At 35.1% G+C, this 9977-nt stretch overlaps 1 protein-coding gene across 1 annotated transcript in view; it reads right to left on the bottom strand.

The window, feature by feature from the left end:
- LOC128226482 (protein YIPF5-like) overlaps positions 1-7044 on the bottom strand; it is an 81208-nt gene extending 74164 nt beyond the window's left edge. The window contains exon 1 of the mRNA XM_052936371.1: positions 6919-7044. The gene's annotated coding sequence lies outside the window, so the exon portion shown is untranslated. The remainder of the gene's footprint in view (positions 1-6918) is intronic.
- Positions 7045-9977: the final 2933 nt, after the last annotated feature.

Below are 9977 nucleotides of genomic sequence, written 5' to 3'. Positions count from 1 at the left end.
ATTTTTTTCTGGTATTTGAATACCACATCTAGTCTAATGGATGTAGGCAAAGTGGGGAATGAATTTTCAACTTTGAAAATTGACCCGACCGTTGTTTAATGACCCTTCGTTGAGTAAACAGTAGAGATTTGTTGAAAAGTGACATTAGATGGTATTCTATATCAAACTTAGTCAAACCTAAGCCACTGAATTATCAATTGTATACATGGGATATTCATACTACGCAGTCCGATTGGCTATACCAATCTTAGATCCAATTAAGACTTATCATGAATATCAACTGCTCTGTATTCAGATCATGTTTCTTCGTATGGAAACTGACACCGTGCTACTTATGACCATGCGGTACAACTTTCATTCGATAAACATTTGCATAGTAATTGTAAGTATTAGCTGTTTTGAAATAGTATGCAACAAGCTGATATTATGTTTTAGCTTATATTGGGCCATATCACAAACATTACTCCTTATGGAAATGAATGATCAGTTTACAGGGGCGTAGCCAGGCTTAACTGAATGTTACGCACGAAACGGGGGAGGTGTGGGGATATCCCTGTAGCCAGTGTGGGGTTCGGGGGATTCCCAGGGGGAAAAAAGTGACAAATGGAACTAACATGTTGAGCTCTGATGTGTATTTGGGTGGATTTATAGGTTCGAGGCCGCTGACCTTGTAGTTACCAAGTGTTTGATTAAGGCTCAGAAAGCTTTCTAGCACAGAGAAGCAATGCTTACTTTAGCCGATCTTCCTTTTATCAATTTTGAGCATAGCACTCGACTTTGATGCCATTTTTCAAATTGATGTTTTGCACATGCGTAAGTGCGTAACGCTGGCTACGCCCCTGGTTTAGTTCGATGACCGGAAAAATAGTCGCTGTGCATTCTATTATTTTTATAATGTATTAGATTACCGACTAAAAGGATACAAAATTCGTACACTCAGGAATTAGTGTCTGGAAAAAAGGAAGCATGATTTGTATGCATTAGTATCTAGGCTATCAGATAAACTAACAAAGGTATATAACTAAACATTAAGTGAAGCAAAGTGGGGTTCTATCTACAAAACGAACCAATTTAGCCTTGTTTCTCCCTTTTGCTATGATTTTCCGAAGTTCGGAACATATATGTTCTCAGTCTCGCAGAGCGTTAGGGCTTTTAAACTTTTGCCAATGTCGAAAGGGATTTGGATATAGTTTGAAATACTTGTATTTGTTTAGAATACAAACGTCGTGAAAAGCTAGTATTTCTTTTGTTTACCAGACTAGCGCCGAATCATTCGTAATTAGAGGATGTTCGTGGTCGATCGGTAATGCGCTAAAACGCGCTAGCTCTACCCCCCGCTCATAATGCACTAGTCAATTGTAACCACGGCCCCCTGATCAGTTTTGAACGAAATCTAATGTTCAAATTCTATCAGGGCAAATTTTCAAGTTGAAAAATTACCTCTGACGTGAATATTCAACGAATATTTATTGATACACAGGCAAGTATCTATAAATCACCGAAATGAGGTCTATTATTGAGAGTAAGTTTGTGTTATTTTAGGACACCCCTTCTCGTATGGAGGCTATTCGTTGCCAAAAGTCCAAACGTGTATGTGTGTATTTTGGGTTTGTAACATTGATGATTTACCAATTTACATTTTACAACCGCCAACTCATCGGTTGTATGTTTACATTTTACACTACACATTTTCATTTTTCATTGTACCAATTGGAGTTTTATTCTCGTTGCATCTATTCAAAAGACGATTCAGTCGTGTTTATAAAGTTGTGTATGTTAAACACACGTCATTCTGTGAAAGTCACCTGCCGACTTTTACATTGCGGTGTGAAGAAGACAGATTTCAGTTCGTAGTTCTACAAAGTACATTGTATGGTGGTGACTTTTCAAATAATCAAATAACATAACGATTAATTAATAAACAATTTTGTTATGATCTGCCTGAGATTCTACTTTCTTCCACATCAGATAAGTTGACCTTAAAATTTGTCAAGGGCCAAGATAAAACAAGTACCCGTATGAAATTCATTTTTTCAATCGTCATCACACAATTACCTCCCTTGTAGACGACTGTCGTTTGTAGCATCATGCAAACATTGTCTCGTGGCAATTTTAAACATCAAAATTGATTATTTCTCGCTTCAAATGGAGCAATAGAAAATATTTCGGCTCCATTTAAGAAATAACGCTGTCCTCTTTTTAGAACTATAAATATTTAATCATGACATAAACATAATCTGAATCACTGCACGCATATCCATAACAACCACGAATTATTACAAATCTATACGCGCATTATATTCACTACGCACAAAAGATTTCCAGGTTTTTCCAGGATCATCGCCGCTCGTGTAAGATAGGTTCATCTCACCCCTCTCGCAGGGTGTTTTGCGGAAACACGGTAAACCCCGCTTCCGCAATACACTCTATGTTCAGGTTGGGATGAACCTTGCACTCTCGGCCATGAAAGATACTCATTATCTAAAATTTGATGTTTTATTTGGTGTGTTTAATAACTTTTGCTTGCACAATCTACTTCTATGCCGATAACATTTCCCACATTCAGCGCACTGGTATGATTTCTCGCCAGTATGGCCGTCCATATGAGCCTTCAGGACTATTTCTCCTCCATTGAAATCCCACACACTTCGCACGTATAACGTGTCGTGCCATCTTCTCCTCGCCAATGCCTGTTCAGGTATGTATGTGTGGTGACCTCCTGCATGCATTTCGGGCACAGAAACTGCTTATTTGATTCATGTGTGGTGTACCTGTATAAATACATGTATGCTTTAAAAGTATGCAATTAAAGTACTTGTAATTGCAATATTTTGGTAACCTTTAATAAAAAACGCCTGAGCTTGTGACTGGTAGATAATTGCTTCATTATAGAATGATATAGAATAAAACAAGAATAATATAAGCATTTTTTAATACTGTAATACACTTCCATATGGCGCGTCAAGCTCTCCGTGGTGTATAACTGTTTCTAACAGCATGAAAATGCTTTGACATCGTCATGGCGGCGCTCATGCAATATCAGCCCCCATGTCGTTTTCAACGCATTCCCACAAACGTGGCAAACAAATGACACCACTGAAACAGACACTGTCATTAATTAATTAAGCGCCACTTGATTTACTTCGCAAAATATATTACACAAATTGTAGTTTGTTAAAAGAATATCATCTGTAAAGGCATTTTCATGCAAAATACGTCTCGTGCAAACAAACGCTTATTAATATCTTAAAAGATGGCTTATCTAGCTAAGTAAAACGACATAAAGCGTTTCACTTTCCCTTATGCATATGACCGTAAGCATTATGATCATAATAATAATTAAATATAAATTCAAAAATCTTACAGCAATAGCCTACGTGCGTTTGTCATTTTATGTATACTACGTGCGTTTGCCTTATGAAAATGCCAACGTCCGTTTGCCAAATTTAATACTTCAGAAAATGCATTTGTTTGTACAAATTGCATCGCACAAAATATTCATAAAACAAATAAAAGCCATTTTTGAACAGCTGAAAGTCAGAACAATTGAAAAAATGTGGCAATTTATCTTAATATGTGACATTTTATCACTACCTACGTGCGTTTGCATTCATCGACACAATTTGTATCGAAGTGTTCTCGGAAACTATGCAGACATGAATGGTGATCAATACACCGATCGAAAGACAAAACAATGCATTCTTTTCTGCGCTTTGTCATTTGAACGAACTCTCGCTTATAACAAAAATATCGATAAGAAACTTACCTTGATTGACGATCAATCGAGCCAAAATACTACTGGCGTTTGCATTTGTGGTCACGTGATTTTTTTTGCTCATCCCCAGTGTAAGTCATTAGCATTAAATATACTTCAAGAATGAAAAGTCCCATTGTCTTATTTTTCTTTTAAAGCTGCACTCTCATAGATTGACCGTGTAGACAACTATTTTTATTTTTTGTTTTGGAATTAGCCAATTTCTGCGTAAATGTCTGGATACCAGTGGTATAAGACTGCTGACAAAAGATCAGATACAGTTTTTCAGTTTTACGTTCGCAAATTGATGCTTTATGGCTAAAAGTGATACTACAGTAACGTTTTTAGAAAAATGAAAAATGCCGGCAGTTTTCCAAACAATTTAGATCTGTTTTAGTGTGAGTAATCTTATTATTTGTATAGAAAGCATTGGTGCCAAAATCAGCCGAGTCTGGGACAAAAAAAGGTTGTCAAAACTGTCAATCTGTGAGAGTGCAGCTTTAAATTACTATAAACACTATTTTAAATTCTACCATTAGAGGACACTTCCTTGCCATTTTGCAATGTTTAAGATTGCAAGTAATATTAGATAATTTTAAATTTACGAAGAAACACATCTAAATTTTCATTAAGTTGAAATTATTCACTAAGATGCCCCAGAGGTTTCTTACCTGGTAGCTGGAACTGTATGGATAAAATACACTTAGATTACAACTCCATATGATTCGTACATTATACTGTAACGAATATTATTTTATAGGTAATTAATAAAGTATTTTAATGATGAAGTCAATTTATTGCTAATAAACAATTATTACTTGCTTGCTGCTACCTTTTATACCCCACCCACACTCAACAGTCAGGGCTTTTTTCCACATTTAGGTGAAGCGGACCTAGCCCTTTTGGAGGGGAAAAATCGCGCGTTTGTTTTTCTAATCTAATACTCACGATATCTATTTTTTCATGTTCTTGAAATCCCCCACTTGATTGTTATGGTTCACAGTGGCAGTTCCCGTAATTCATAAATGGGGGACACAAGTGGGTTGGAGGGCTGTTCTTTCATCCACATGGATATTTTGTTTCAATGATGTATTGAAATTACACGTTTACACCATACATGCTTATTAAGATAGTAAATGTATAACATCAGACAAAACTAGGTGGATATCATTATGATGTCCATCAAAAGTTTCGTGGGTTTGCTGGAGCAGGTTTTGAACAGGGACTTGCGTTAGAGGGGCGTTACTTAGGGGCACAACTTTTTGGACATGATCCCTCGAGTGGGCATGACATTAATACGTTTAAAATGTGGCAAGTGGGGTTTAGGGGTACTCCCCCTAGAATATTTTAAATATTTTTAGTCTGAATTGGTGCATTATGGCGTAATTAAGTATTTTTTTTCTGAGAAATATTGACAAAAAAAATAACCTTTAAGTTTACTTGCGGGCCAACTGGGGGGGGGGGGGGGCACAGGCCCTACAGCTCCCCCCCCCCTCTGAACGACCCGCCCATGGTCCACTTGTAAATACAATAAATGAACAATTTTTGCTTGCTTGGGTATATAGGTAAAAAAACAACTGACAGTGGCAGTATAAATCTGGGTCCGTGAGCCCAGCTCCACCCAACTGCAATTGACTAAATAATATGGTGATTTTTAACTCATTTAGGAACATTGATCGTCAAAATAAAATAAAAGATGAAGTTAATTTTAGTTTTTGTTGTGAAATAAAGAGAGAGTACTCGGACTTACAACCGGGAATTTACAAGAGGAAGGCGAAGATGTTATCCCTCGGGCTCTTCGACGGAAATAAACGAAAGAAAATCTGATTCGTTAGCTCCGCCCATTCACCTTCGTTTCTTTCGGTGACATTTACCGTATAAGGTATAGGCTAAATCGTCCATCCTTGTTATTCTGAACTTGTCAATTGACTTTTGTAAACCTGGACTTGTTGGACTGCAAATGTTCATTTTACGAATGCGAGTGTCGACTGTAGGATTGCAGTTTTACATATGCATGATTCGGCTTTCTAAATTACATCATCATATTGTTAAAGGCAAGTTATACGATCTATGTTTTAGTGAGTTTATACAGGGTCGATCTGACAAATATACATTTTGACTACTATAATGACAAATGACAAATCAATACGGAAAAACTGACGAATAGAAACAAAAAATAGCACGTCTACATTGACAAATGTAAGAGATATTTAGTACGATTAAGAAGCACATTGTGGGAATTACACGTCTGGACTTTTGGCAAATAATAGCCTCCATATTCTCTGGCCCAGTTGAGATTCTTTGGCATTTTACATATTATTACGCAAAATGCACTTGCATTGATCTAAAACGCATCAAGAAATTTGTCTCATGAATCATTCAACCTAATCGAACTAAAGTAACGTTATAAATTGTTTGGAATGCATAACAGCAGGATGAAAAATCATCACCGATACTTTGTTTCTTGTTTTTTGGAATAATCTGTAAAATATATACCTCACCACACATATATGTAATTATATCTAATGACAATCTAGTTATGTACCCAAAACTGATAGTTATACTACCGACAAGTGTTGTACTCTTTTGACAAAACTAAGATTATGGTGTTTGGTGACCGAGTTCGTAGAAATAGATTTACCTTTGTAAATGGCGACCAAGTTCAAGTCGTTGATACATTTATTACATGTTAGAATGCGACCGAGGTACTTCCGCTTTATTTTCTGTAGACCGTCAAAATTGTACTCATAAGAACATAGCGAGTACTGCATTGAAAAAGGGCTGGTGTAAGTTTACTCACCGGTTTTATCAATTCAGTTTATGTGTAAATCATTTAATGGTATAATGAATGTTAAAAGTCCAATAAAGTTGTCCATGAAAATAAACATCTTCAAATAACACGATTTAATAGAGGTATACATAGGAAGAAAGGCAGATCGGATGAGAATTATAAAAAAAAATGTGTTCTTGTACTGTACGATACACATAATAAACACATAATCCACTTTTGGTAGTATATTTTTACATATTAAATATTTTAATATTTCATACAATCTTTATCATTCACAAGTTATGTAGATTAGCAGATTTCGGATTTAGACATATATGTACGGATACGAGCTCAGATCTAGAAGATTTTTTCAATAAAACAACGTTCTGTATACTTGGCGTTCAGAAGGAAGTTATATCCAAGGTGCACTAGCTTAACAAGCATTAACTAGTCGCATTTTTCTACTTTCTTTAATAACTCTGCCAAGAACACCGTTTATTTACCGTCTCACAGATCTGCGGAGGTACTTTTGAGTATGCAACACCTGCCGGATCCGGGATGCGCTCTTCAGCTATTCGCTTAAACAGGAACCAATCACGAGGTAACAAAATATATGTTTTACTGAAGCTGAATCATCTTCTCTAAAAGATAACAGTTCTTTATAGTCTTGCTCATGGTACGAACATATTTTACTGCAATTTTATTTTAGCTAGTTTCTAGTAATGAAACATCTTGTCGAGACATAATTGTTGTTCATAATTTATTTACATTAATATGTCAAGTAAACTATTCTAGAAATTAATATTTTTTATCACAAGCGGCAGTTGCGTTGACATGACCCACTCTATGGCCACACCATTCCTTGAACAATTAGTCATTTTTTTCAAGGCCAAAATTATTTGGAACATGATCAACTATCACAAAACTCTAAATGTCTACCAAAAAAACAAAGATATTCTCCCCCCAAAATACTGATATTCTAACTAAAGTTTGACATGTTAAGACCCTCGTACAGACGATGGTGTTTTCGTAACTTATTTTTTAACCAATTGTCCCCAAACATCATGCATTCTTCTCAGAATAGTATTCAGTTTCAGAAAATGTACAACTGCAATACATTTTCAGCAACAAAATGGATATTTTAAGAACAAAACTCCAAAAACCTAACCAACATTGGAATCTGTGTGTAATTAAGTTCGGATAATTTTCGACTTATGGATGTAAAGTTTGGGGTTATTCAGATGCAATTTGTTATTGCGTACCGACATATTACATTTGAAACGTACACCTCATATAATGCTGCATGGAGATCTTGGTATATACTGTATCAATATTGTTCCTAAAGAACGAATCATTTGATTTTGGTATAAATGCATTTATTATATCTGCGGTATAGGATTACAACCGGTTCGGAGATTCGTGCGGTGGTAAGGTTTCCTCGTGGATCATTTGTATTGAATTGGTCATTCGACACCCAGACGGGATACAATACACATCGTATTGCAAATTGTCAAATTTCTCTGATTTTGAATGTCAATACATGGTATTTCTGTTGCATACTTTGTTTGAATCCTGTCTCATGTCTATTGCAATGTAATCTTTTCAGCTTGGCATTTATTATAACATTAATGATACATTAATGTGTTGTTGTTGTTGTTGTTGTTGTTGTTGTTGTTGTGGTTGTTGTTTTCCGATATTTTAGGGAACCAGTAAATAGTACTGAGGAAGACAACCACATATTGGTACAGTTCAAACGAATTGTATAGAACAAGTGTCTCAATGGTTGAATTAGTTTCGTTTCAGTTGAACATAACATTTCAACGTCGGCATTACCTATGTGGACGAAAACTATCTTGTACGAATACTCCTCGGTGTTAAGGTTTTGAATGGATGAAGTGACCGCCGTCAGAATTCACGCTAAAAGTGACAGACATCTCTAACTTCAAGAGACATCAAATTGCCATGATTTACGACTTCGTTTGCGCTTTTTAACCTTAAGAGCGTTTTGGTGTGCTCAAAGAGTTCGAAAAAAATTATGGATATTATTTATATAACGTGCTTTAAATTTGATGCCGCTCTGTATATGTTTAAATTGAAAATACATAAAAAAGAGGGGTTTTTCCAGAGCTTTTTACATTTCATATTTGACTGAAATTTTAACTTTGTTTTTTTTTACTCTGGCCTAGCATATCTTTGTGAGGAGGTGTTGTGAAGTTTGATTGCCGATTAAGCCTAAAGTTACATCTGTGAACAATTTGAATGAATTATTGATCTGAGATATTCATATTGAAAAGAAATTGCTTACGCAAATATATTGTCCTGCACAATTTATACGTGCATTTCATGAATTGCATTAACCTTTTTTACTGACCACTTTCATTAATGTATCCTACATGCAATATTAACTTTAGGCGATTTAATATTATATGCAATAAATAGGTGTTGTCAAAAACAATTCGATTATCCCGTCTGGGGCACATCTATCCATGTGTTGATCGTGAATTATTACCCTTAATAAATATAAATAATATTAAATGATAAATAAATAACAAATAATAAACTATATATGTTTTGGATGGAATGGAATGAAATAGAAACATAAAAGTATATCATATACCAATAACTTTCATCGTTGTAAAAAATATGTACTCAGACAATGTTTAAAATGACATATTTCAAGTTGTTAAAAATTGTTTTAGATGAATGTGTATATAGTTACTATATATAAACCAAAGTTTAGATGGTTCTTGATATAGTTTGTTAACTTAAAATGAAACATGCATAAATGTTCCGTACTCTCTCTGAACATAAATACTATGTTCACAATCTAGTAAATTGTAGAATGTGTAACAGCCATTTTCTTATATATAGATGCTAAGAATGGCAAATATACGCAATATTATGCTTCCTATTGCATTACAGTTCCTGCCAAACATATTTTTTTTTATTAATTAAGACAATTAAGGGATGGCACAGACGGGATACTTTAATCAGAAATACACTCTCATTCAGAGCAAGTGGTTCCAAAAAAGAATAATTGCCCAAGCATAATAGACCTGGCTTCAATGTTCTTATTGGCGCCGCACTGAAGTGCGCGCCAATTATGGAATGGGAATTTATTTAAGTTAGTGGTAGGAGCGGTTTTTAAGTTGGTTGACAGTTGGGTTTTACTATTATTTTATAATGATTAAAAAATGCAAATGGGTGGCAATTGCATGAGTGTTAAAATGCTTTTTATGGTTGAATAGATAGTCTTCAATTTATCTTCAAAACATTAATTCGGAAGAACGACAAATAAGTTTAATAACTGTTCCCGATTCGTTTACGTTTTCCGATTGGTTACCTGAAATATCTGAAATATCATGTGCCGGAAATGTAAAATGTGTGGACCGGTAATTATGTGAATGGGAATAATTATGTTTTATGTTGTTTTGTTATGTTTACTGCATTGAT

Source organism: Mya arenaria, chromosome 3, assembly GCF_026914265.1.
Source record: "Mya arenaria isolate MELC-2E11 chromosome 3, ASM2691426v1".
NCBI classification, from domain to species: Eukaryota; Metazoa; Mollusca; class Bivalvia; order Myida; family Myidae; genus Mya; species Mya arenaria.
This window is presented reverse-complemented; position numbering and strand designations above follow the sequence as displayed.